This window comes from Eschrichtius robustus, chromosome 13 (genome assembly GCF_028021215.1).
Source record: "Eschrichtius robustus isolate mEscRob2 chromosome 13, mEscRob2.pri, whole genome shotgun sequence".
NCBI classification, from domain to species: Eukaryota; Metazoa; Chordata; class Mammalia; order Artiodactyla; family Eschrichtiidae; genus Eschrichtius; species Eschrichtius robustus.
The window spans coordinates 93,400,472-93,427,332 of NC_090836.1; the positions used below are offsets into that span (position 1 = coordinate 93,400,472).

Consider the following 26,861-nt stretch of genomic DNA (forward strand, 5'->3'; position numbering starts at 1 on the left):
GAGTGTCCCTCAATTTGTGTGTGTCTGATATTTTTTTCATGATTAGAGTGGAGTTGCAGGTTTTTCTATTTCTTTTTTGAATTTTTATTGGAGTATAGTTGATTCACAGTGTTGTGTTAGTTTCTGCTGTACAGCAAAGTGAATCAGTTATACATATACATATATCCACTCTTTTTGTGGGCGCTGAGATTTTTAAATAAACCTTCCAAGATAAATCTAATCTATGGCCACGACTGAAAACCACTGGGCTAGATGACCACTAGGGTTTCATTACTATCTACTCAACAAACATTTATTATACATTAACTACATAACTGGTATTACACTAGGATTGGGGTAAATTCAAAATAGAATCTACAAAGACCTTGTCGACAAACTGTTTTTGTCTAGTGGGCAAGGACATAAAAGATGGAAATACAGTGTGGAAAATCACAAGTTCTAAAAGTGGCTCAGGTGAAATGTACAATTAAGAGGATATACTATAAAATGTGTAATTTTCATTTCTATTGTCTTGTTCTGTGTGCCTTTGGGCAAGCCATGTAATCTCTGGGCTTTTCTCACCTTCAAAATGGAAAAGGGACTTGTTCTTCCAAATAGACCTTGGGTTATCTAGGATGGTAAGCAGCAGCCCCCAGATCCTGATGTAGGGGATTTGAAATTTAATCCACGACTGGGTGGTATTGACAGTCCTCTGAAACGCTGTGAACAAGTCACACAAGTTATTTAAGACGTCTCTGTGTGCCATTTCCTCAGATGGTGTCCTAGTCTGGGCACTGAGTCTAATGCACCTCACTGGCATCTTGCCACAGGCAGGGTCTCTGTGGTCTACCCATTTCGTTTGGGCTGAAGACAGGATGATTTTGGCTCTGCTGGGCCATCTCACTATAGCTAAGGTGAGAGACTTGTTGTTCAGCTCATGGGTAAGCTCCATTGTTTCAGTTATAAGAACAGCTTATAACGATCCTCAATGACTCATCCACATGGACCACTTGAAATAAATGATTTTAACACTCATACTCTTAAGACTGAAGTCTATTTATTAGAGGAGTCATACACAGCCAATTTCCCCTTATCTCTAATCCTTGGTTCCAAGGCAAGATATTCACATGGGTTAGGATGTCTCTCCAGGCAGGCGAGTGGCTGGAGATTCATGTGACCGTAGTGAATCCTCTATACACAGTGACTTGTGTAGGAAAAATAATGCAGTCAAGTCAGGTCCAGCTCATTTTGGGAACAAGCAATATACACTTCACGAGTCCCACCCATGACCATAGTCAACCCTCTGTCTTCTTCCTGCATCTTTGTCAGATGCCATGAGAACTTGCTTCAGATGTGCCCATCTACCCCAGATTTGCCCTATTAGAAGTGCTTGTTTATTTTCTTTCTTTTTAAACTTTTTATTTTGAAAAAGCTTCAGACTGATGTAAAAGTGGCAAGAAGAGTACAAAGAAATATTTTGTAACCTTTACTCAGATTTCTCAACCATCAGCAGGCTTTATTATTTCATATCTATCCCTATATTTCTATGTCTACCTTTATATACCGACTGGTTTTATCATTCTCTCTCTCTCTCTATCTGTCTCTCTCTCTCTCTCTGTGTAGGCCTCTCTCTCCCTCCCTTCCTCCCTCTTCCCTTCTCTCTCTCTCTCTCTGAATAATTTCAGTGGCTAGCTTGATGCCTTTTTACCCCCAACACTTCAATGTGTATATCCTAAAAACAAAAACATTCTTTTGTACAGCTGGAGTACAGTGAGACGGTAAATGGGAAAGTGGTTTGCAAACTGTGATGAATAGAGAGGCCTGAGGGGCCCTGATTGTGATGAGGACTATTTTCTCAGATTTCACCGGGAAGAAAGGTTTTAGGTGGTGACCAGGAGGGAGCCCCCAACAAGAATCGCCTGGCGCTTTGCATACCAGGGGAAAATTCCATTTTGTTCTCTTTTTCCAGGTCCATGGCTCACCTTTCCATCTGCCTGTGATCCCAGAAGCTCCGGGTCTTCCAGGAAGAGTTCTCAGATTTTGTCTTTGCTTCACCTCCTCCAACTCTGGGAACTTGGCTGACTCAGCAAATTTTTGCAATTTGCATCCGTGTCCAGGTTGTTAATATATAACAACTGTTTGCTGCTGGCCTCTGAGTGAGTGCCAGAGGGCATGAAAATATTAACTTCTGTTCATGCGGAGAATTTGCTATTAACTCCAGTGCTTTATTTTTAAAAAGTTCATTCACGGAAACCTGACAAGATTTTTCCAGCTTTTTCCAGCTTATTGACCTGATTCAAATATCTTAGAGGTTATTTTACGTTTCCTCACCCTATATTTCCAGGATTGTTAAAAATAAATTTTCCACTGATTAAAAATTAATCATTCTCATGGTAGAAAATTCGGAAAGATCAGAAAAATATAAAGAGGAAGATAATTCCTTACATTTTAACTCCCTGAAGCATATACTCTCAACCTTTTGGATATATGATTCCAGCTCGCTTTTCCTCCCTCCCTCCCTCCCTTCCTTCCTTTTCTCTACATTTCTAATGGAGTTAGACTATTCAGTATTTATAATTTTGAATGCGTCTTCTTCAGAAGTAACTAACTCTGCCTCCTCTTCAAGGTCCTGTTCACGTCTCTGCTCAACGTTGAAATTACCTGCTGGTCCCGAGACCGTGGAAGGTAAGTACCAACCTTACGCCCACCTCAAACTGAGGAGGAACTTACTTGCTATGTTGGTGGGTTTGTAAATGGCACAACAGAAGGCAGAACACCAGGGAGTAGCACTTTGAGATGAGATGTATTTGCGGTAGAGTCCCCACAACTCTATTTACTAGTTTTGTGATGCTGGGAAAAGTTTCCTAAATGTTCTCAGTCTCAGTGTATTCTATTGTGAAATAGGGATAATGACATCTATCTCTGAAAGTGGTTGTGTAGATGAACGGACACAGTGCATGTAGCTTTCTCAGCACATGGGACATGCTCAGTTAATGGCAGTTCAAGAACCTTCCTTATCTGTAGAAGAAATCTGCTTTTTCCTACCAGGGATCCATCCCCCTTCTCCTTATTACAGCATCCTGGTACTCCTTGGGGAAGGCACTCCTAGATTAGTCTGTGTGCTTCAGGTAGAGCTGACTTCACCCCTCGCCCCAGGGAAGGGTACACAGCTCTTGTGAGCTTGGCCATTCACAGCACAGCCTTCTCCCTTTCACCACAGCAGTTGGCTCAGGATGGGTATTAAGGACTGAATGTTTGTGTCCCCCATCTCAAATTTGTACACTGAAGCCCTAACCTCCAACGTGATGTTATTTTTAAGTGGGGACTTTGAGAGGTAATTAGGTTTAGGTGAGGTCATGAGAGTGGGATCCCCATAATAAGATTAGTGTCCTTATAAGAAAAGGAAGAGAGATTGGAGCCCTCTCTCTCTGCCATATGAGGACACACAGTGAGAAGGCGGCCATCTGCAAGCCAGGAAGAGGGCTCTTACCAGAACGCGGCCATGCTGGCATCTTGATCTTGAACTTCCAGGCTTCAGAACTGTGAGAGATAAATGTCTGTTATTTAAGCCACCCAATCTATGGTACATTGTTATAGCAGTCTAAGCAGACCAAATCAAGAGGCATGCAACCCAGTCTGGGCATCAATAAGATGCAATTATAAAGCTTTTGTTGTGACTTCTAGAAAGGAGAAGCTTGCTTTCCTCTGGCCTTGAGGCTGGAATAGTGCAAGCATGGAACTCGTAGGAGCTTCTGCGGTTTATCCCCACTCCTGCAACCGTGATGGAGAAGGTTTGGCTGAAAATTAAGCCAAAACAATGGAAAGCAGAGTCAAGGGACAGGGAGATTGATTTCTGTCAATATTGTCTGGCTAAGTGGATTCAGCCTTGCTTAAAGCTAGAACACCCAACTTCTCCTTCGAACGAGCCACAAACCGCTACCCTTCATCCTTTCCAAGCTGGTTTGAGTTGGGTTCTGTCATCTGCGAAAGAGATTTGACCAAGATACTTTTCCAGCCTCTGCTTTTCAAAGTTTGAAGGTCCTGCGACTGCCTTCCTCAGATTAGGTTTACTTGTGTATCAGGAGAGGTCTATTCCGGAGACTCCTGGGGCCAAATGGTTAATATTCACTTGGGGCACCTTTCAGCCTGGATCTGAATGTGCATCTTCAGCAAATGTAGGAGAAACATACAGAGTGCTTGATAAATCCCAGTGCAAGTTAACTTCTGGTGGTTTGGGGTAACCGAAGTTGATGAAGTTCAATACAGAGTGTAACTTATCTTCTTATTTATTCCTAATTAGTACTGAAGCAATCCTTTTACTTATCAAGTACCCACCCCCCAATTTTTTCTGCCTTGCTCAAGAAATCCAGCTACTCATGCACATCTCTTCTGTTTTATTTTTAAATCTTATCCTTTTATAGTTAGAACAGACATGCTCAGAAAACTAATGAGAACGTAACTTTCCTTGTTCTGATAAAACTCTGTGGTGATGCATATGTTTCTAATCAGAACCATGTTTTGGAGGCATTTAATCCCTTCTTATTTGAGGTTGACTCATTATATAGGAATTATGTTTCATAGTGACAGTACTATTTATATATTATTCTTCTTATGAACTCAAGTCTTCCAAACCTTATTTTGTTTCTTAATATACAATTGACACCATTGTATCAAAAGGGATTTTAAATCTAGATAAGTAGCAGTTTAGGAATAAGTCTCTTTGAGGGTGGCTATTATTAATAGCATAAAACCTAAGCAATGATTCAACAATACCCACCTTTGCTCCATTAAGGAGTTTGTTGTTGTTATATGTTCAGCTGCTGAATAATGTTGTCACAGACTGTGAATCTTTTTATCTTTCTGCTCTACTATCCTTAGCACATTGGCTTTTCATAATCATAATTATTACCTAATAAATGCAAAATGATTCCTGCTGTGCCAGACACCACATCCAAATCCAAGGAGAAGGAAGGGGGGAAGGAGCAGCTTTAGTGATCTGTCTCTACTCAGAAAAGCAAAACCTTTCTGAAAAGTTCCCAGCACACTTTCTTTTTTACCTCTTGAGAAGAAACAGACATGTAGCAAGGAGAAAAGCCTAAGAAAAATCATGATTCACCCCTTGGGGTTGGGCATGTTTTTTGCCCAGAATAAAATTGGGTTCTGTTAAAAAGGAAGAAGAAAGAAGGAGAGCTGGTAGGTAAGCCACTAACAGTATCTGCCACAGGTACCTGTTCCTGAATAAATAAATTCTTTTATCGGATAAAATGCATATGTTGTGTATATTCTTTTATCTTCTTACAAATATGCAAATGAATATTTAGAATGAATTCATATACAAGTAAAGTGTTTAGAGTAGTACCTATTAGTAGGCACCATGTAAAGATTTACTGTCCTTTTTTTATTGTTTAGGTATCTATATATATGTAGATTCCGATACAGTTTCTAAATGTACTCTCTTCTCTCCACGGTGATTACCAACGTCTCCTCTCTCTAACTCCTGGGACACAAATTAGCAACAGGGAGAAATGAATCGTGCTGTAAGCCAGCTGTGTCCATCACTGATTGCCAGCGATACTTAAATGTTGACTCTCCGGGACACACGTGTGGTCCTCGGCGGGGGCTCCTCTGCTGCGTGGTGCTGTGATGTAGCGCCCGTCTTCTGCTCATTCCCTGTATTCCAACTCATAGACTTTTGCGAAGAAAGTCTCCTCACCAGTGACCAGCTCCCTGGTCCCAGCCCGCGGCTACATTCTTCAGTGTCCACTAGCCCACCAGAGACCCCTCCTCCCCACCACAACTGTGGGAGTGCAGCCTTTCATGCTGCTTCTTCCTCTTTGTCCTGGCATTTCTTTCCAGCCCTCTTCTCCCTCTGCCCAAATAGGCATGGAACAGGGGAGATCAGAAAATGCAAAGTACATCCAACATCTCACCAAAGAATGAAGTGTCCCCAGTCGTTACTGGTGATGCCCTCATAGCCTTCCTCTCGTGTCTTGGAGGAAGGAGTGACCCTCTCTTTCCCCTGCGGGGAGAGAGGAACAAAACCATACTCACATCTATGAGGACTCTGCCTGTATCTTGGAATCCCATCCCTTCCCCTAGACTCTGTGGCTATCTTGGAATTCCATCCCTTTCCCTAGACTCTGTGGCTATCTTGGAATCCCATCCCTTCCCCTAGACTCTGTGGCTATCTTGGAATTCCATCCCTTCCCCTAGACTCTGTGGCTATCTTGGAATTCCATCCCTTCCCCTAGACTCTGTGGCTATCTTGGAATTCCATCCCTTCTCCTAGCGATCTGGTCATACAGAAGAGAGGTTTGGGGGTTCAGCCTCCCCTTGACACTCCGAGCGGGTGTGTGTCTGCCCAATGTTCTCAGTTCCCTTTAGAACGTGGGCTACTTGATGCTACTTTGCCATTTGCTAATTCTGGGTCAACAGTAAAAATTCCATTTAATATCCTGCTACTCCTGTTACTTTAACCTAATTAGAAATTATATAAGTTGATAAAATGTGCATGTAAAAGGAAATAGAGCATTTCCATAAAAATGAAGTTAAATTAATTGGAAAAATTTGAAAAGCCAAGTCATTTAAAAATGCTGTTCCATCAAGTATATGTAAGTGCTTGGAAAACAGTAGTGTAAATGGAGAATGACTCTTCACTCTGATTGCTTCACGTGGGTCTCTACACTGTCATCCCATTTGAAAGGATTGGAAACTAGAAATTGAAACGTAAAGGAGGTTTATACCAGAAGATTGAGGGTATCCAATCTGCAGGACGCTGTGGAAAAAAAGATATGGGCCCCATGGCAGAAGGCAAACAAATATGCATGAGTACGTTTCAGGTTGGAACACAATTTTTAAGACGGGCATCTTTCATTTTTAAAGATTTCTCTTCTTTAACCATCTTTTCAACTAGCTGGTTCTAATCGTTCTGGATTAGGGCTTTTACAGCAGCTCCCCAGCTGCCAGCCTCCAGGCGCCCTGGCAGACAACCTCCCAGCCTGTGAAGAACGTCACGCAGATTCCTGCCTTTCTCGCAAAGCCCCCTCCCCCTTTTCCCAGGCGATCATCCCTCCCCGGCAGTGATCAGCCTCCTTCTGCATCTCAGGATGCTTGCATCTATTTCTGTTGCTGGGTAAGGACAGATAGAAAACCACGGAGGTGAAGTGAGGTTAGGGAAAGACTTGGGAACCATCTGCCCTGGGTACAGTCTTGACTTTTTATTCCCCAGTTTTTCTTCAATAGCCTGGAGGAGTTAAAAAAAAAAAAAATCAGATACCTTGTCCCTCAAGGTTTAATATTCTGTCAAAAGCCCCCCCACCCAGGGCAACATATATGATTCAGTTTCTCACTAGCATAATTTTTCAATCTGATAAAAGTGCCTGTGTGTCTTTCTTGCTCAATATAAACTTTTTTTTTTTTATTAACTTTGGAAGCACTTTGCCCAAGTATGGCTTCGAAGTAATTAGATTTTATCTACTGATCAGAGGGGACAGGAGACAGTAGTGCTATCTATCTACCTACTTACCTAGCTATCTAACTGTGTGTATGTATGTACGTAAGTGTGTATGTATTTGTCTATCCATCCTCTGTAAATTGTTGTGCCCAACACATAGTAAGTGCCTGATAAATGCACATTGTGATTATTAATGGTGATCATTGATAGTGTTATCAGTTGATAACAGTAGTTATCATGTTAATAATGATAACAATCATTATCAACTAACATCGATAACAGTGTTATCAATTGACTGATAATTGGTGATGTTCAGTGCCTGGTAGTTTGGTCCAAACTGTTCCTGGGATTTTGTGGTTTTTGTCTTTTGGCCAACTTCAATTTTTGCTGTTTTCGGGCCCTTTAATCTTTTCCTGTCCTAGTTCCCTAACTCCAGGCCTGCTCTGATCTCTGATCTCCATGAATTCCTATTTATCCTCACCTTGAATCCTCCTCGAGAGTTCTGTTCCTCTGCTTTGCCCTGAATCTGGGTAAGAAATAACAAACAACTGCCTTCTCTGCCCCGTTCCTCCATTCTTCTACCCTTTAGCCCAAAAAGAAGATTTTGAGACAAACTCTAAAATTTCAAAGCTTCAAAAAAACAAAAAAGGCAATCCATATATCTGTGACAAGTATTAATGACAGGATCCACCTGGAGTGGCTCTTGGGCCATGCTTGGATGTAGCGAGGGTGTTTCTGACCATAGAAAGTCGAAAGCAGCTTTGCCCCATCACTCTGGCTTCTTCTTCAAGCGCCCGGAACACCCAGCTCCTGGTTCACTGAGGCTGTAAGTATTTTCCATCTACTTCTCTGCTGGACCCATTTTGTCTTTTCCAGTCTGTTTCCTTGGTCAGAAGATTTGCAGACTTCAGAGAGCAGAGATGGTGTGTGTTTCAGGTTTCGATGGCACTTGCAGCCAGGACCAGCCTTGACTAGAGTGTGAGTAGTGATGGGCTCTCCCAATTCCCGCGAGCACGATGTGCCAGGTCCTGAAGTCCACACTTCAGTAAGGGGTAGAAAGGGGAGAGATCCACTTCAACCAGATGCAATGCAAGTGATTAACACGGTTTCCGGCTGCTTCCCTGGTTCTTGCATGCTCTGGCCTCTGCCTGCTCTGCCATCTTTAGCTCTCAACACTCCTCACACACACACCCCGCCTCACTTCCTTGCCCACTGCATCACACCCCAGAAACAATGAATTACTTGCAGGTCCTGGGACAAGCCTCACTCTCTCTTGCCTTCAGGTCTTCATGTCGCCTAGAATACTCTCCTCTTTTTCCACCAGGCCTTCTCACCCCATCCCCAACCTCCTTGGCCTGAAACTCCTACTTACCCTTCAAGTCTCAGTGTAGATGTCCCTCTTCCCAGAAATCCCTCTCTATACCCCAAAGACTGGTGAGATGCCCACCTAGGTGTCCTACTTTGCTCATAGCCCCTTTCACAGCACCACAGGGTGTTTAATTGTCTTTCCGCTTATTGGTCTCTCCCACTAGATAATACTGATAATTTCTAAGAAATTAAGAACCATGTTTATCATGATATCTCCACTGCACATCGTAGGAGCCCCATAAAAATTCATGAAAGGAGTGATGGTGAATGAATGAGAAGCTACAACCTGTGCTGGGCTTATTCTGGTCCCTCCAAATTAGATCCAACCCAGTGGGGTGAAGGCCAGTCTGCTGAGGAGGAGGACTGTCCAAATCAGTGCAGAGGGCATCGTTCAACTTCAGCAAAGCTGTTCACCCAGGAGAGGCTCCATCTGTGAGGCCAACGTACCCTCCCGAGAAAGGGATCCCAAGTCAGAGAATAAGCACCTTAGCAGGGACGGCTGCCTGGATTGAGCACAATAAGGAGAGGAGAGGGAGAGAAACAGACTTCAGCGCTACAAGGGTATTAGGCTTCGAGACAGCAGATTTTAGAGAATTAAGAAATCTAATCAGCCTGGTGCACTAAGAGGGAAGCTGCGAAATCCCGGGTGTGGAAGAAAGCCGGAGTATCCTGCGGGAGATCCTAATTAAAGCGCAGCCGATTACAATTCTTCTGACAGAGGAAAATGAAAGGACTAAGGAACATCTGCTGTGGATTCATGAAGGACTGCTCAAGGATGCGGAGTGTGAGAAAAAGAAATTCTTGACAGCACTGAAGAGGTACAAGGCATGTTTGTTTGTTCTCCATAGGGCAAAACTGGTAGGGGAGGGGGTCTGGCAATGCAAAGACGGTGGTTTAGGATCGTTTTAGCCTATGGGGCAACGTAAAAGCGAAACGGGACAAGCCTCCCAGTGCAGCCTAGAATGGCTGAATGACCCCTCCATCTCTCTTCAAGCTGCCAGGCAACCAGTGAGCTGGGTCTTCGCCCCGCCCCCTAGTGGGAGGGACTATGCCTGACACTAGCTTTCCAAGCTCTCCAGGTGTTGGGCGTCTGGGCATCCCCAGGGCTCGTCTCGATATCTAGCACCCAGTGTCAGTCTGCCTGGTACACAAGTCCAAAATGTGTATTTCCCTTTGCAAGGTCACTTACCTGCTCGCCCAGTACAAAAGGAGAGAAAATGGTGGGGTCCCTTCTCTGGAGCCCAGGCCCACAAATTCTCCAGCTGTGCCCAGATCAAAGTACCCATCACTGCAAGGTGCAGAGATTACAGGACACCCACGAACCTGTTGCCCTTCTGCCTGTGCATCTAGTGATCCCCAGGGGTTTGCTCCAGGCTTTATCCCTGCTATATCGCTAAAGAGAAGTTTAAACCTGGCTAGAGTATGAGCTCAGCTATCCTAGATGTGACCTTGGAATTGCTGAGCTGGAAGAGAACTCAGAAGTCATACAGCCCAATCTACCACAAATATAGGAACATAAAATGTAAAAACCCAGGTAAGACTTAAACAACAATTTTATGTAATAGTGATGGAAGTATTTCCAAAGAGTGGTATAGGAAATGCATACTATCTATTTGTACAGAAGGAAGTGTTGACCATGGCCTGAAGGAGTCCAGAAAGGCCTTTCTTTGGGGATCTGAGGGGTTGGTCTTGAAAATCCTGAAAGCAGGATTTTCAAAGGTCATCATAAGCTGGGAAAACCCTCTGGAAAAGTGAAGGATGGGACAGGAAAATTCTAAGACTGCCTGGAGGAGACTGATTCTCAGACAGTGGTACCCAGAGACACAGATAGAGCTTACCTGCTTGATATAGTTACATCTCCAAGAGTTCCAATAACCTGATGCTGTGTAACACACCATCCCAAAACATAGTGGCCCAAAACAACCACCATTTTATTTTATCTCATGACTTGGTTAGTCAGGAATTCAGACAGGGCTCAGTTGGATGATTCTCCTTTTCCACGTTGCATCACCTAGAATCACTCAGTCTTCAACCCATGGCTGGGCTGGACTCCAGGGTCTAATATAACTTGTTCGCATCCCTGGTGCCTTGATGGAGGGAACTGGAAGGCCAGTCTTAGGTCACTCTTCTTTTTCATGTAGTCTTTGCACCTGCTTCTCCAAATGTTCTCTCTTGCAGAGCGGTCTGACTTCTTATATAGCTGCTCAGGGCTATGAGACAATGTTTCAAGAAGCCCAAGCAGAAGCAGTAAGATTTGCTATGTCACATCTTCAGAAGTCCCCCTGTTATTACTGTCATATCGTATTAGTCAAGTAAGTCCTAAGAGTGTTACAGAAAGGGTATTAGACCCCATCTCTCAAGCATTCATTTCTGCAGTCAGTATTTATAGAGCTCCTATCCTGTGCCAACGTTTGGCTAGCTACTACTGCGGGTTGCAGAAGTGAATCACTCATGCGCCTAAACTGGAGAATTTTTAAGTCTAGTAAAGGAGGCCTATGTGCCTACTCATAATGTCCATATAGTGTGATAAGGGCTAGAAAAGGCAGGAACTAAATGGCAAGGGGCATAGAAAAAAGTAGCCTACTTCAGAGGTTGGCAAACTATGGCCTATGGGCCAAGTCCAGCCTGCTGTCTGTTTTTATAAATAAAATCTTATCGGAGCACAGCCATGCTCAATTATTTGCATAGAGTCTGCTTTTGCACTGCGATGGCAGGGTTGAGTAGTTGCAACAGAAACCATACGATCTGCAAAGCCTAAAATACTTACTCCCTCGCCTTTAACAGAAAAAAGTTGCTGACTCCTGAGCTACTTTAATAAGTGTGGTTGAGTGCCAGGAACTATCAATTCAAATTTGGGGCAGTTGTTCAGAATTTTTTTTTTTTTTGAGTGTGTTTGGATAGTGATCCTTCATTTTCTACTTTACTTCATTTTCAGATATATTTTACTTTCCTTATATTATTATGTTTTATATTATGTATATATATAAAATTCTATTTATCCAAAACCCTCTCTATGCAAACTTATTATTATTGCTTGTGAAGAACTTACAATCCGGTAGTGGAAAATTCAAGTATAAAAATAACTACAATACAAGGCAAAAAAAAAAAAAAAAACAAACAAACTAGGCAGGCATGTGGAAAATGAACAAGGTTGAGATTAACCATATGCCAGGCTTTATGTATATTATTCATTTAAATGTCACAATAATCTTATGTGATAGCTATTCATAGACCATTTTGTAAATGTAGAAACAAAGGCTTGGAGGAATAAACTAATTTGCCTTACTGATGTTAATCAGTAGGTTGTAGAATTGAAACTCAATTAAAGATTTACCATTCAATCTATTTACTGAGGTTTTATGTGTTTTCTATTGCTATATTTTTCACTTCCTCAATTTGTATTTGGTTCTTTCTCAAATCTGTTGGTAATTTTTTTTGTAGTTATTATATTATTGACTCTCTTCCTTCCTTTATCTCTTCGAATATTGTAAACATACTTAAGTTGGAAGCCCCAGTCCCAACCTGGTCTTGGCTCCAAAATGTCAGAATGTTGGGTAAAAGGTAACATACTGAATACTAGAAAGACAGCTTAACTTCAGTAAAATTGAGTTCTATGTTTACAGAATAGTGCTTTATTCATTATTATTATCATCATCATCATGATCATCATTATCATCCTTGGTTCTTGGGGTGTGACTCTGACATTTGCTATGTCTACTGACTCTCACTGACATTTATTCCTCATGTAGTTTATATTTTTTTTTTACTACAAGCTCATCTTTAGTTGCAGCTGTTTTCCTTTGTGAATCCTGTATGTCCTAACTTAAGGAGTCATTCTGTGGAGACATCTTCCTCCAGCTCAGGTGATCAGCAAAGTTCATTGCTCCTTCTCTAAGCAGTGGAAGGGAATAAAGATAATATGTTTTACTTTTGTTTGTTTTTAATTTATATGTTTCTATCAATATCATCTCCTTTGGTGTCATCTTGTGAACAGAGCTCTTTCATATTATATTTTTCTTACCGTTAGTCTTAAAGTTAGCTATTTCTATTCTTTTAGTGGTTAGATGTCTTAATATGTATATTTAACTTAAAGTAACCTAAAGTTTATCTTTATTATCTTCCTGAACAATAAAAGTACCATAGAATGCTTTTATGCTTCTTACCCTCCAATAATAAAAATGATGCCTATTTTTAGTTCCTTTTTAACCTCACAAACGACGTCATTTTATTGCTGTGTACAATTCTAAATTATTTAGATTCACCCACATTTACTTTTCCCACATTTACTTTTTTTTCCTTCATCATCTCTCCTTGTATCTTATGCCTTTTCTGAGGCTCACATTTTTTCCCTTTTTAAATATACAGTTTATGAAGGTCTCTTGGTAGTAAATATTATTTTTTTGTCTGAAAATATCTTTATTTCACTCTTTTTCTTAAAAGATGGTTTCTCTGAATACATACATTCTAGATAGACAATGATTTTCTTTCACTACTTTTGATATTATTCAATCACCTTCTGGCTCTCATTTTTGTGGATGAGAAGTCATCTGTCATTCTGTAGCCCCTCTGACAGTAATGTGCATTTTTGTCTTCTGGGATTTATTAGATTTCCTGAACCTGTGGAATTATGCCTTTTAGTGATTCTGAAAATTTTTCAGGTAGTAACCTTCCTAAGTATGACCTTTGTCTCTCTAGTTGTTCTATTGTCTTTTGTGGAAACCAATTGGTTGATTAATAGACCTCCTTGCTCTATCCTCTATGACTCCTTTTTTCATATTTCCTGTCTTTTTGTCTTTCTTGATTACAATCTTGGTAATTAATTAGACCTATCTTCCAGTTCACCAAGACTCTTCATCTCTACATAATCTGCCATGTAATCTACTCATAGAGTTTCTAATTACAGTAAGTCCCCTACACACAAACGAGTTCCATTCTGAGAGCATGTTCGTAAGTCCAATTTGTTCATAAGTCCAACAAAGTTAGCCTGGGTACCCAACTGACACAATAGGCTATATAGTACTGTACTGTAATAGGTTTATAATACTTTTCACACAAATAATGCATTAAAAAACCACAAAAAAATAAAGAAAACATTTTCAATCTTAGACTAATGTACCTTGAAAAGTACCATAGTACAGTACAACAGCTGGCATGCAGGGGCTGGCATCCAGTGAACAGGCAAGAAGAGTTACTGACTGGAGGAGGGAGAGGAGGTGAAAGATGGTAGAGCTGAAAGATTGTCAGCAATAGGAGATGGAGGGCAAGCTACAATTTCACTCACGCCTGACGTTGATGGAACACACATTCACATCTTTGAAAGTTTGCAACTTTTAGGTTTGTATGTAGGGGACTTACTGTATTATTTATTCAGTTATTATTTTTAAAGTTCCATTTGGTTCTTTTTCAAAATTTCCTGATCAATTTTGATAGTTTTTTTTGGTGGGGGGAGAAGTTGGTCTTTTGTCGCACTTTTAATACCATATTTTATTTCTTTAAATATGTTATTTATACTTATTTTAAAATTTCCCTTATGTTAATTCTAATACTGAGAGTCTTTATGAGTCCAGTTCTGCAATTTTGGGTTTTGTTGCTGTTCATGTTTTAAATCTTAATCATAATGACTTGCAAATTATGTAATTTGTTGCTGTGAGTGCATATTCTTTGCAACATCACTCCTCAGGGACCTGAGTTTAAATTGCATTCCTCAAAAGAGGATTTGACTTATATTCTGCCAGGACCCTGGGGCACTACTACAGCACTGGACTGCTCACAGCTACATCTTTGTTCTGAGATATTTTTTGGACTATATAGCACACGTGAATTCTGGACCCAAACTCATGTGTGGATGGGTAGAGATTATGGGTAGAGAGTCCTGAGGAGGCTTTAATTTGCTTTACCCAGAGAAAAGCAAATATCCCAACCATGACTTCTGGAGGGCAAGTTTTTAAAAATTTATTTTTCCTGAATCACTTTGAGAGTCTTGTCTTTACATAGGGATTCCTAGCTCAACTTTCACCCTGAGCAAGTCCTAGGTTATGTCAACTGTCCCCTGGGTGCATGATTTGTTAAAACCTAAGTTCTTGGTCACTAGAAATTGAAACTCTAGGGAAAACAATAATTTCCCTTCTGAACCATATTTCTTTATTTTCCCATCATTTTTAACCTCTGGGGAATTTTCATTTTTTAAAATACTTTACTTAGAATTTTTATGAATTCTATGACAGGAAGTTTCCTCTGGTCACCTAGGAACTGAGGTTTCAGTCCCTGATCCTGAATGGATATCAAAGCCCCAGTCACAGCTCCTAAGTCCCATGTTTTGTTCTAATACCAGTTTGGATATTTACTTCAGCTCCTGCTTACCTCTTTGCTTTAAATTCACTCTTTGTGGCATCTGACAATCATCCCCATTGTTTAAAAATGCAACAGCATTTTAATTTTTGTTGTCGTTACTTTCATCCAAGAATTCTGTATGAGAAGCAATGAAGTGTAATAGTTAAGATCACAGTCTCTCACATGTGACTACCAGGGCTGTCCTGGCTCTACCACTCTCTGCTATGCAAACTTGGACAAGAAATTTAAACCCTCTGTGCCTTAGATCTCCTCGCTGATAACATAGACATAATAATCGTGCTTAAACCATAGAGTTTCTATGGGGATTCAATGAGTCAATCTATATAAAACACCCAGAACAGTCCCTGGCAAATGATCAGTGCTATCTAAGTGTTAACTAGTATCAACAGGTTATATTTAGACTAAGAGGGAATCTTCCTGCTTCAGCTCAGGTTTTCCTAAACAGATTTAACTCCTTCCAAAGTCCATATTCTTTCCATTACACCATGAAGTCTAGCCAGGGATAGGAAAGGAGCTGCATGAGCCTAGTGAGATAAGAGAGACCTACTTCCTAAATGTGGGATATAATGTAGAGGCTTAGCTGTTAAATGATAAAGCAAAATGCCACTTCATTTAATTAGGGAAAGAAAAGCTAAAGTGTGGGGCTGGGCGGATTTGGATGTCTTTTGCAATGTACCCCTTACTTGAGTAATAAAAATTTGTCTCCATATTTGTGGCAGGATGGCTCTATGGATAGGTGTTAATTGGCCAATACATTTAGGTTAGAGGGAGGGCAGAGCCTCAGCAGCTCAGCACATGTGTCCTCGTGTCCTTGGCAAAGACTAGCACAGTGTCTCACACATCATAACAACTTACTGAGTACTTGCCAGTCAAATATTAAACACCATTTGAACATTCTCGTCTTTTCTAGGGACCAGATGGCTTTGGCTTTTTTTTTTCCTATACTCAGATTCTTGTGATTAACTAGAAGAGCACAGGCACAGTTAGACAAACTGTCTTGTGACATTCACCTGGGGGTGGAAAAGAACTCTGTTACTCAGTTTCCTCAATGCTTACCATATAGGAAATCTAAACTAAAAAGTGGTAAATAACAAGGTATCCAGTTGAGAGATGATCTCTTGTTGAATGACACCAGGGAGGTGTGGGGTAATGCTCTATTTTAGATTTTTAATTCATTACCTAGAAGAGGGATTCAGGAGTGCTATAGGGACTTGCAGGTGTGTTCCACCAGGAGGGAAGGCAAATGCCACAGAGGAGGAATGGAACAAATGGGCTGGAGCTATGGGTGGGACTGACATGCAAACCAGGGAGGGGAAGTGAGGCAGCTGTCTTCTACCAGCTGTGGTCAACATGTGGCCCTTAATGGATGAGCTAATCAGTGAAGTGGAGTCTTGTTTCTTTAAGATGTCTGGTTTACCAGTTGGTCCCAGCTCTTTTAACAGACCTCCACCCTCTTTCCATGGTACCTGCCTGCATCACTCGTACTCAAAGCAGCAGCATCCAGTGTTTAAGGGTGACTTCTCTGGAGTCAGGCAGACTGTCAAATTTCAGGAATGTAATTTTCCATAAGTTACAACCTCTCTGATGGTCTCATCTATACAGTGGTGATGATCAGGGCCAGGATGAGGCTAAGGTGAATGGGGAGCCTACAGTGCAAAATTTAAGGAGGTACCCACTCTCTAGGTTATGTCAGTTCAGGGAGATCACCGGCTTAGCCCTGAGAATAAGTGCCTCCTTAAAATTTTAGCCCTAGGCACCCAACTTGTTCACCCTAGTCCCCTGGCCCTGGTGATGATCATATCTACTTCATATGGTTGAAATGAGAATTAAATAAAATTATGCACAGAAAGTAATTAGAAGAGGGTTGGCTACATGGGGACGCTGAATATTCAGATACTAAGCTACCGTATCCCCCCCTCTCATCTCCAATGTGCCAATCTTGCCAGGCTGTGGAAAGGTGACCCAAAGAATTTGTTAGAAATTTCAAGCCTTTCGAAGGGGAAAAAAGCATCTGTTAAAATGAATAGAGTCTTGTCTCTCTGGGAGCAAAAATGAAAAGAGGCTCACAGTGTGAGCCCTCTGGGTAGCTGACATTTGTAAACAATAATCTACATAGTTGTATATAGAAATGGGGTGTTTTATTTGAATAGTAGTAACTCATGAATAGTAGTAACTCATGATGACAAACACTGATTGCTCCTGAACAACAGACGTACCCCTCCCTCTTCTTCCTTCTGGAATAGACCACTTCCCACGACAGATGCTGAAAATGATAGGTGCTCACTTCCTCAAACTCCCTTGCAGCTATGGCAAGAGGATATGAACTTATTTTAAGAATTTTCTTCCCTAATGAAGAGAGATGCCTCAGTGTCACGCAGCTGGTAAGTGGCCCCAACCTATATTTGTTAAATACCCTATCTGTTAATATCACAGCATCACTCTGTGGAATAATGGAATTGCAGAGTTGGAAGCTACCTTAGAAATTAAGCACTCATCTCCAGAAAGCAAAATGGACTCAGAACTTCTTTTTGTTTATACTTTTGTATTTGTTTTATTCTTCCCATCCAGCTTCTGAATTCTTCTTAAGAGAGAACTTTGTCATATTGTAACTGATCAAGATAGAGAGGAGTTTTGATAGCTGGTGAGTGTCATGGTGATATCTACAGGAAACCAACCAGATCTGGAGCCACTAGTAGGGATGGAGGGAAAACCAAGATGGAAAGGAATGGTCAACTGTGGGCCTGCTTGAGTCTATTCCTTTTGAATGTGAGGCTGGTGTCATTTCTCCAATCTGGAAGCTGGCACCTGGGCTGTCAGAAAGCTTCAGAGGGCAGCCCTTGGCAACAACACTGAACAGCCCTGGGGAGTTTGTCTGTAGAAGGATGTGCTGGAAGCAATCGTGAGACACCTGCAGATTGACAACATGAGAGATGGTGAAAATTAATATCATAGTGCCTTCATCTGAGGGTGCAAGGGGGACAATGTGAAAAAGTAATCAGCAAAGCCTGAACTCGGTGAAGTCAGTTACAAAAGGTAATGTGGAAGGGGTGAGTTTGGAGCTGGGAATTCAGAAAATCACTGGATGTATTTGAGCCAGGAAAGGATATTGGAGATCTTCACATTTAGTGTTTTCTAATTCTAATTATACATGAGAGGTAGGCAAACCTTTTCTGTAAAAAGCCCAGTAGCAAATATTTTTGACTTTGTGGGCATCGGTCTCCGTTGCAACTACTCAACTCTGCTACTATAGCATAAAAGTGGTCATCGACAATGACTAAGTGAACAGGCGGGGCTGGGTTCCAATAAAACTTTATTAACAACAATAGATGGTGGGCCGGGTTGGCCTGTGGACTGTAGTTTGCCAGCCTATGCTCTGGGGGCCCAGAAAGACAGAGATACGGCATCTACTCTATGCCAGGCACTCTCTGGACTATGGGAATATATAGAAGAAAATAAGCACTGACCTTTTTTCTAGGATTTTACAGTTTCTCCTCTCCTGGTTTTTCAACTCCTCTTTTACCTTGGTCACCACCACCACCACCATCAGCTCTCTTCATAGAGCATCTTCTACGGGTCAGACCTATTCTAGGAGATGGATAGATATCTAGATATATATGTGTGTGTGTGTATATATATATACACATATATATGTTATTTTAAAACTTCAAACAGTCCTGCAACATAGGTATTTTCATCTCCATTTTGATAACTAAGGAAATCAGAGATCCAACTTGCCCAAAGCTCTGGAGCTCATAGGTGCCAGAGCTGGAATGTAAACCTAGATCTTTCTTATTTCAAAATACCTGCTTACTTCAAGAGGCGTTATGGATTTAGAAGAGGGATCTGGAGACACACTGCTTGGGAGTGAATTCTGACCGTGTGACTCTGGGCAAGTTATTTAACTTCTCTGTGACTCTTATTTTCCTCATCTATAAAACGGACACAATAAAAGTACTTACTTCATAGGGTAGGTGATGATAAATTAACATAAGTAGATCTCTTAAGGACAATGCTAGGTGTAAAATGAGTGTTACATAAGTATTTGCTATTGCTGTTTTTATTAAAAGAGGAACTAGACACATGAAGAGGAAAAATTACAGTATGCCAGGTAGAATATTCCAAAGGTTCTTATAGTCAGTGTGATGCAACGCTTCTTAACTGTAGGCAGTTTTGCTCCCCAGGGGACACTGGACAATGTATGGGTACATTTTTGATTGTCATGACTGGGGAAAGGGGACAGTTACTGGCATCTAGTGGGTAGAGGTACGGAATACTCCCAGTCTACACTGTATAGGGTGCCCCCACCCCCGCCCTGCCCTTGCCCTAACAACAAAGAATTGTCTGGCCCTAAATGTCAACACTGTTGCAATATTTTGAACAATGAGGAAGAACAGGGGGACCATGGAGTGATGTATTTGCTCTCAGCAAAGAATTGTTTAGGGACAAAAATAGGATAAGAACCCTTATCTATAGAGTCCACGACCTGAGTTCTTTCTCCTCCCCCACATTGCTACAGGAACAATTGTGGAGTGAGCAGTGGCAATCTGGCTGGTGGCAACTTCATGTGCAAAAGCTTAGAAGCAGGGAAAATGTGGGTCTGGGACAGAACATCCTGATTCACTTGATTTAAATGGTCTCAGTGTGGGGGAGTCATGAGAAGCAAGAGAGGGAGGTGGGAAGGGGCCCCTGTGAAGAACTCAGAGTTAGTGGCAGAGGTGGTAGGGCTCCATGCTGGGCGTCTGAGCCGAGGGATGATGACTAGCTATTAGGACCAGGGAGGATCCACGCAGGAGAAGTCTGGAGTCTGGCGGGTCAGCTGACAGGTGACTGAGCCCCGAGCCCCTAGATAAGATGGGCAAGAGGAAGAAGAGGTGACTCTCAGAGACTTGGAGGAGGGGTCTCTGTAGAACTTGTCCAGAACACGTGCTCTGCCTTCAGTCAGAGCGAAAAGGGAGCTAACGACCTCCGGCCATGCATGCAAACCTCCTTCTGCACAGCCCCAAGTGACTCGGTGCCTGTTCATGGGGTTTTCTGGAGGGCTGTTGAAGATCATTAAAAAGCAGTTTTTGCAAACCCAATATTAGTTTTTAAGTAGTTAACAAGGGTAAGCCCTCACTGCTCGGTGTTAACCAAAGCAAGTGAAGAGTTGCCATTCAGGAAACAGAGAGAGGCAATGGTAATCCTTCAGGTCCCATGGGCGGTGGGCGGTGCTTCCGAATCAATTTTATCCCATTTATTTCCATTTGAGTCACAAAATGTTTTTTGAACACTCTTTCCATTACTAGAACTGTGCTAATCATTGAAGAATTAATAGTGATAATAGTAATAATAATAATTGTAAAAATAGAAATTTATTAAGCGTCTACTATAGATTAGGAACTGTGCTAAGTGCTTTAAATAAACAGAAAACCTTCTCTGTAATCCTTCAACACAGCTGCAAAGCAAGAATTAACAACCCCATTGTGCACATGAGGATTCTGAAACTGAAAAAAACCAAAATCGAGATCCTTTGAATCTCACGATCTAATGGGACAAATGCTTAAACAAATGAATGTTATATCATTTGATAAGACTGGAAACACAGTAATAATTGTTAACATTTATGAAATACTGTTAATGTGCCACGTGCTGTTCTACTTTCTTTCCATGTGAGAGCTCATTTATTTCTCACAAGGCATTATGAGGGAGTACTATCATCCCCATTTTTCAGACAGAGAAAGTGAGACACAGAGCAGTCATAAGAAACTTGGTAAAATTAGACAACTAGTCAGAGGAAGAGCAGGATACAAGCTCGGGTATCATGTTAGTTACTCTAACCAACACTCATTTTATTCACCTATATAACAGACTTAACAAAAATATTGATCTCACAGACATTGCAAGGATTCAACCATCCAATGGACATAAAATACTTAGCGGAATGCCTGGCATGTATCGCATGCTCCATAACAGCCTCATCCAGGTCTTTTGTTCACGACCTTATCCTCAACGTCTAGAACATTGCCTGGTACAAAATAGGCAATCAACAAATATTTGTTGAATATACGTTAAAATGTCAGCTATCAAGCAATCATTATTATTGTTATTGAGGAGAGATGAAGGGTAATTTTGCATCACAATGTCTGAAGGAGTTTATATGGCAACAAAGGATAAGGTGTGCTGGGAAAGATGATTTGGGGAAACTCTTCTGACATATAATCATAAGATGGCTGAGACATTGCTGGTGCAAACCAGCATCCCAGGCTTGGAAAAGTGCTCTTGAGTTATCTGAGGGAAGATATGTGTATGTAGAGATGAGTGTGTAGCAGAGGTAGTTGCCATAGAAGCCAGTACATTCCCCAAACCAAGAAGGTGGACACCTGGGGAAGAAGAGCTCTGTGCTGAGAACAAAGGCCAGCCTTCCTCTGCAGCTGTAGCTCCTCCCCATGTCCTTAGGAGAAAGGCAGCCCCTGAGAGGGGAGGAGAATAAGTAGTTTGTCTCAGAAAATGGGGAGGTCATCTCAGAAATCCAAGATGAAGAGTTTTAAGAAGGAGGTAATCAACAATGTTGGACACTGTGGAATTCTATTTTAGGACTCAATTGGACAAGGGAAAACTCACAATAGCTCTTGTATAAGCAAACATACATGTTGAGTGAACTTGCTGAAGAACAGAGTCTAAGTGAACATCCAGGACTTGGACCCCAGTGTCTGACTTCCAAGCCATAATTTTGTGCTATCCCTATGTCACCTCTGAATGTTTCCCTTTGAATCCCCCAAGCTTCATCTCACACATCCCTTGAGCACACCTATGTTCATGCCCTTAATTCTTCATGGCATGCCCATCCTCCTCTACCTATGTTGGTCAAAATTTTTGCAATGGTTTAAAAGATCCACTATTCTTCCATCATGAAGTTGTATCTGATCCTTCCCAGCTATGAGTAATCACATGTTTTTTCTTTGGCTTCTCTTCTATAATTCTCTTACAACACTGATCTTATTGTGCCTTTTATTACACAACTGATTGTCTCTTGTTCTTTTCTGACTCACTTGGGGCCCTTTAGGGCAAGATGGTTCTCTTTATCTTGGTGTCCCCTGTGACACTTAGCACAGTGCTTTGGACATAGCACAGTGTCAATAACACTCGTGAAGTTGAAATAAGACATAAACAGGGTGTATTTCTCTCCATCTATTACCTCCCAACTTATCTTTAGAGATTCATGTTGTCTATAGAGTCAAAGATTTCATAAAATTTAAAGAAGAGCCTAAAAATACTCTTGGGCAAAAAGAAAGATGCATGAAAGAGTGGAAAAACGTAAATGCAGTACATCAACAAGGCACTAGTTGAATAAACTTTGGTATGGCCACATGGCTGTAAGAAGGAGTATGTTTATAAACAGCAGTGGAGTGATCTCAAAATATATTCTGGAAGTAAATTAAGCAAAATGGACAAAAACATGTGTAATTTAAGAAAATATGGGTGAGGATATAAATCATATATGTATATACATGTTTATATACGAATATTTATTTTTTTATACATCTTTATTGGAGTATAATTACCTCACAATGCTGTGTTAGTTTATGTTGTACAACAAAGTGAATCCGCCATATGCATACATATATCCCCATATCCCCTCTCTCTTGAGCCTCCCTCCCACCCTCCCTATCCCACCCCTCTAGGTGGTCACAAAGCACCAAGCTGATCTCCCTGTGCTATGCTGCTGCTTCCCACTAGCTATTTTACATTTGGTAGTGTACATATGTCCATGCCACTCCCTCACTTTGTCCCAGCTTACCCTTCCCCCTCCCCGTGTCCTCAAGTCCATTCTCCACATTTGCGTCTTTATTCCTGCTCTGCCGTTAGGTTCATCAGTAACATTTTTTTAAGATTCCATATATATGTGTTAGCATATGGTATTTGTTTTTCTCTTTCTGACTTACTTCACTCTGTATGACAGACTCTGGGTCCGTATTTATAATAATGCTGGGAAGATAAACCAAAAACGCAAATGAAAAAGGTTACACATACCTCTAAGAGCAGTGAAGAAACAAGATGAGGGACATAGGGGGTGAAGTTAAATATCTCTGAATTAGACTCAACTCTGGAACCAGAAAGACATTTTACATAATTACAAAGCAAAATCAAATTTAGAAGATAGCAATCGCTAAAGATTGAAAGCAAAGTGAAAGAAATGAATTTTAATTGTGTGTTCAATAACCAAATAGAGAAGAATTATTTTGAGTGACTTCAAAACACAATAATTTGACTGCATCTCTAGTGGCATATACTCCGTGGATAAAAATAGCTATAGAATACACTTAAACATCTGCAGTAATCGTAATGTTGGTGTAGTGTTGGTATGGTTATTCTGAGACTTCTGTGTGTACATTGTGAGATAAGTTGAGTGCTTATATTGGTATCTTGAGAACTAGAATTAGTGTGGGGGAAAAGATGTAAAGGTGTCAGGTTGAAGAGAATAAGTAAAAACCCCTTAGTCCTGAATTTGATTTAGAAATTTGAGTATGACTCATAATGAATTTCCTCAAATGAAAACAAAAACCTTATTTTCTAGCTTAGCCCACTGAAAAGAACTAGATACAATGACCAATCCTGTAGCAGTGAGTACCCCTAGCACTCATAGTGTGGTCCCCAAATCCCACTTCCAAATAGAAGAAACTAGGGTGATCTGTAGAAATGTCTGACTCCAGATCTTGGACAGACAAAATAATAAGATGAGCCTGGACCATTTTCCTAGAACCCAGAAAGCGGTTACAACTTAATGGGAATATGTCCAAAAGACTTGGAAGCCACCTTTATGAGACATCTATTGGCAAAAAAGAGACTACAAAATATATTTAAATCTGTGTTCATAAACATACTTAAGCCCAAGCAAGATTTTTATTTTGGCTATAATGGAATAACTGGGACAAGTCTAACCCTCCTGCTGTAAACAGCTGGAAAACTGGACAAAATATATAGGAAAAAACCCAGGTTTCAGACATTGAACAAGAGATAGTACAGAGTCTGATTCCTGAAAGATCGTGAGCTCAGTGAGTGCTCTGGATTCCTCCATGGAGGCACTCTTTAGACCCTGATGCAGCGAGGGGGATCTCAGGAAAAACATGGTCTTACCAAGTTGAGAAGACAAAGATCGGAGTTTGAGGAGATGAACGGCTGGAATTTGCGGGAAAGAGAATCAGAGAAGAGAATGCAGTAAAAAGAAAGCTCCAGACATCTGAACACGGTTTTCTTGAGTCTGTTGACAAATACGAAATCACTGATACATTACACAAATGCATACGGTATAACTGCAAGGTTGGGCAAAGAACAACCAGGGAGCTGTAAGTTAAATAATTCCCAGATCCCATACAGGGCTGGAGAGGTTAGAGCTCCCACCAGCTTGAGTGGAGAGTCCTTGTTGAAAATCAGGCATTCAGTAGAGACCCCAGAGGGGTCTTTAGTACTAAGGATCCTTAAAGTAAGGATATCCTTACTTTAGTAGTAAGGATAAACTAGCCTGGATTAAAGTCTACTGTAAACGCAACCTAATGAAGCTTCAAAACAAACCTCAGAAAGAATGGGTAATTATCCAGTAACTTAAACACTTGCTAGAACAAAGTCCAACACTCTTTGAGGGAAGGTTATAGATGGTTTCACAGGTATCTGTATATCAAAAGTTATCAGATTACACATTTTAAGCATGTGCCATTTATTGTATATTTATACCACAATAAAACTATAGATTTCCTTCCTTCAAAGGAAGATGAGTGAATTGCCACCAATCACATGAAAAGATACTCAACAACACTGGAGATGAAGAAAAGGAAAATTAAAACCATAATGAGACACTACTACATACCTAGCAGAATGCCTGAAATCGGAAAGATTGACCATACCATGTGTTGTCAGGGATATGAATCAACTGGAAATCATACACTGCTGATGAGAATATAAAATGATACAATCACTTGGAAAATTGTTTGATGGTTTCTTAAAAAGTTTAGCATTTACTTACCATACTACCCAGCCATACCACTCCTAGACATTTTCCCAAGAGAAATGAAAGCATATATCCACACAAAGACTTGTAAATCACTTTTCCTGAAAGCTTTATTCATAATAGCTCAAAACTGGAGATAGCCCAATTGTCCATCAACTGATGACTTGATACATAAATTGTTTGACATCTATATAGTGGTGGTACTTAGCAATAATATAACTACTGGTACATTCACTGACGTGGATGAATCTCAAACACATTTTGCTGAGCCAAAAACACAAGACACAAAATGCAAATCTGATCTACAGTGATAGAAATCAGGATTGTGATGTTCTGGGGACAGCTGTGGGGGTCGATTGACTGAACATCCTGTTGGCAATACCTTAAAACATATTCAGAACCTAACCCTTTCTCACCACCAACCCTGCCACATTCTGATCTAAGTCACCATTATCTCTCTCCTGGATCATTTACATAGCTTCCTAACTGATCTCCTTGTTTCCACCCTGACTCTACTTTAACTTATTCTCTTTGCAGAATACAGAGTGATCCTACTTCCTATGGAAGTCACATCAAGTAACCCCTCTGTTCAATGCTCCCCCTTTCACTCAAAGTAAGCGCTGAACTTTTTATAAAACTACAAAGCCAAGTGTGACCTGGCTCCCACTGATTCTCTGAACTCATTGTCTACTACTCCCCTTGCTCACCTTGCCCCAGCCACACGGGTCTCCTTGTTCATCACTGAACATGTCAGGCACGCTCCCATCTCAGAGCCTTTTCACTGGCTGTTTCCGGTGCCTGGAATTCTCTTCCCTCCAGATATCCACATGGGATGCTCTCTCGTTGCTTTCACAAATATCCTCAAATGCCATTTCATTCATTGCCTACGGCTGCCATAACAAAGTCCTACAAAATGGGTAGCCTAAAACAATAGAAATTGTTCTCTCTCCTTTCTGGAGCTTAGAAATCCAAAATCAAGTTGTTGGAGGAGCCACTGTCTCTCTGAAACCTCTAGAGGAGGATTCTTCTTTTTTACCTCTACTTAGCTTCTGGTGGTTGTTGGTAATCCTTGCAATTGCACCACTCCAATCTCTGCCTCTGCCTCTCTCTTCACATGCTGCTCTCTTCTCCATGTTTATGTCCAAATTTCCGTCATATAAGGACAATAGTCATCAGATTATGACCCACTCTAACCCAGGACGACTTCATCTCAATTTGGTTGCATCTACCAAGACCCTGTTTCCAAATAAGGTCACATTAACAGGTACCAGGGGTTAGGACTTAGGCATATCTTTTTTGGAGGGGCACAGTTCTACCCTCTACAGGTACTTTTAAGTGAGACCTTCTCTGGCCACCCCTATCTAAAATTGAAGCCCTTTCCCCACACCTCCTGTCACTCTTTCTTCCTTATTTCCTTAACACCTACATTAAACATATCACATATGTTGCTCACTTAAAAAAGACTTCTGCTTCTTCCACGGGAATATGTGCTCCATGAAGGCAGGAGATTTTGTCTTTTTCGTTCACTGCTCTATCCTTAGTTCTACTAGGCACTCAATAAATATTTGTTGAATGAACAAAGGAATGTTGTGGATAATTAGGTGTTTTGGCCACAACGCAGAACTTAATTTCTCCTGACTCTTTGCAGATTCATATTGACCTGAGCACAAATTTTCCTACATGAGAAACAACTTTGGTATAAACCTAAGAGTCTCCACAAATAGCAAA

The 26,861-nt window shown here is 41.1% G+C and overlaps 1 long non-coding RNA gene across 1 annotated transcript in view; it reads left to right on the plus strand.

Annotated features, from left to right (window-relative positions):
* The first annotated feature begins 2,609 nt into the window (after nt 1-2,609).
* Nucleotides 2,610-26,861, plus strand: part of LOC137775381 (uncharacterized) — a 53,035-nt gene continuing 28,783 nt past the window's right edge. The window contains exons 1-3 of the long non-coding RNA XR_011076010.1: nt 2,610-2,664; nt 8,309-8,410; nt 9,121-9,618. This is a non-coding gene — a long non-coding RNA (uncharacterized lncRNA). The remainder of the gene's footprint in view (nt 2,665-8,308; nt 8,411-9,120; nt 9,619-26,861) is intronic.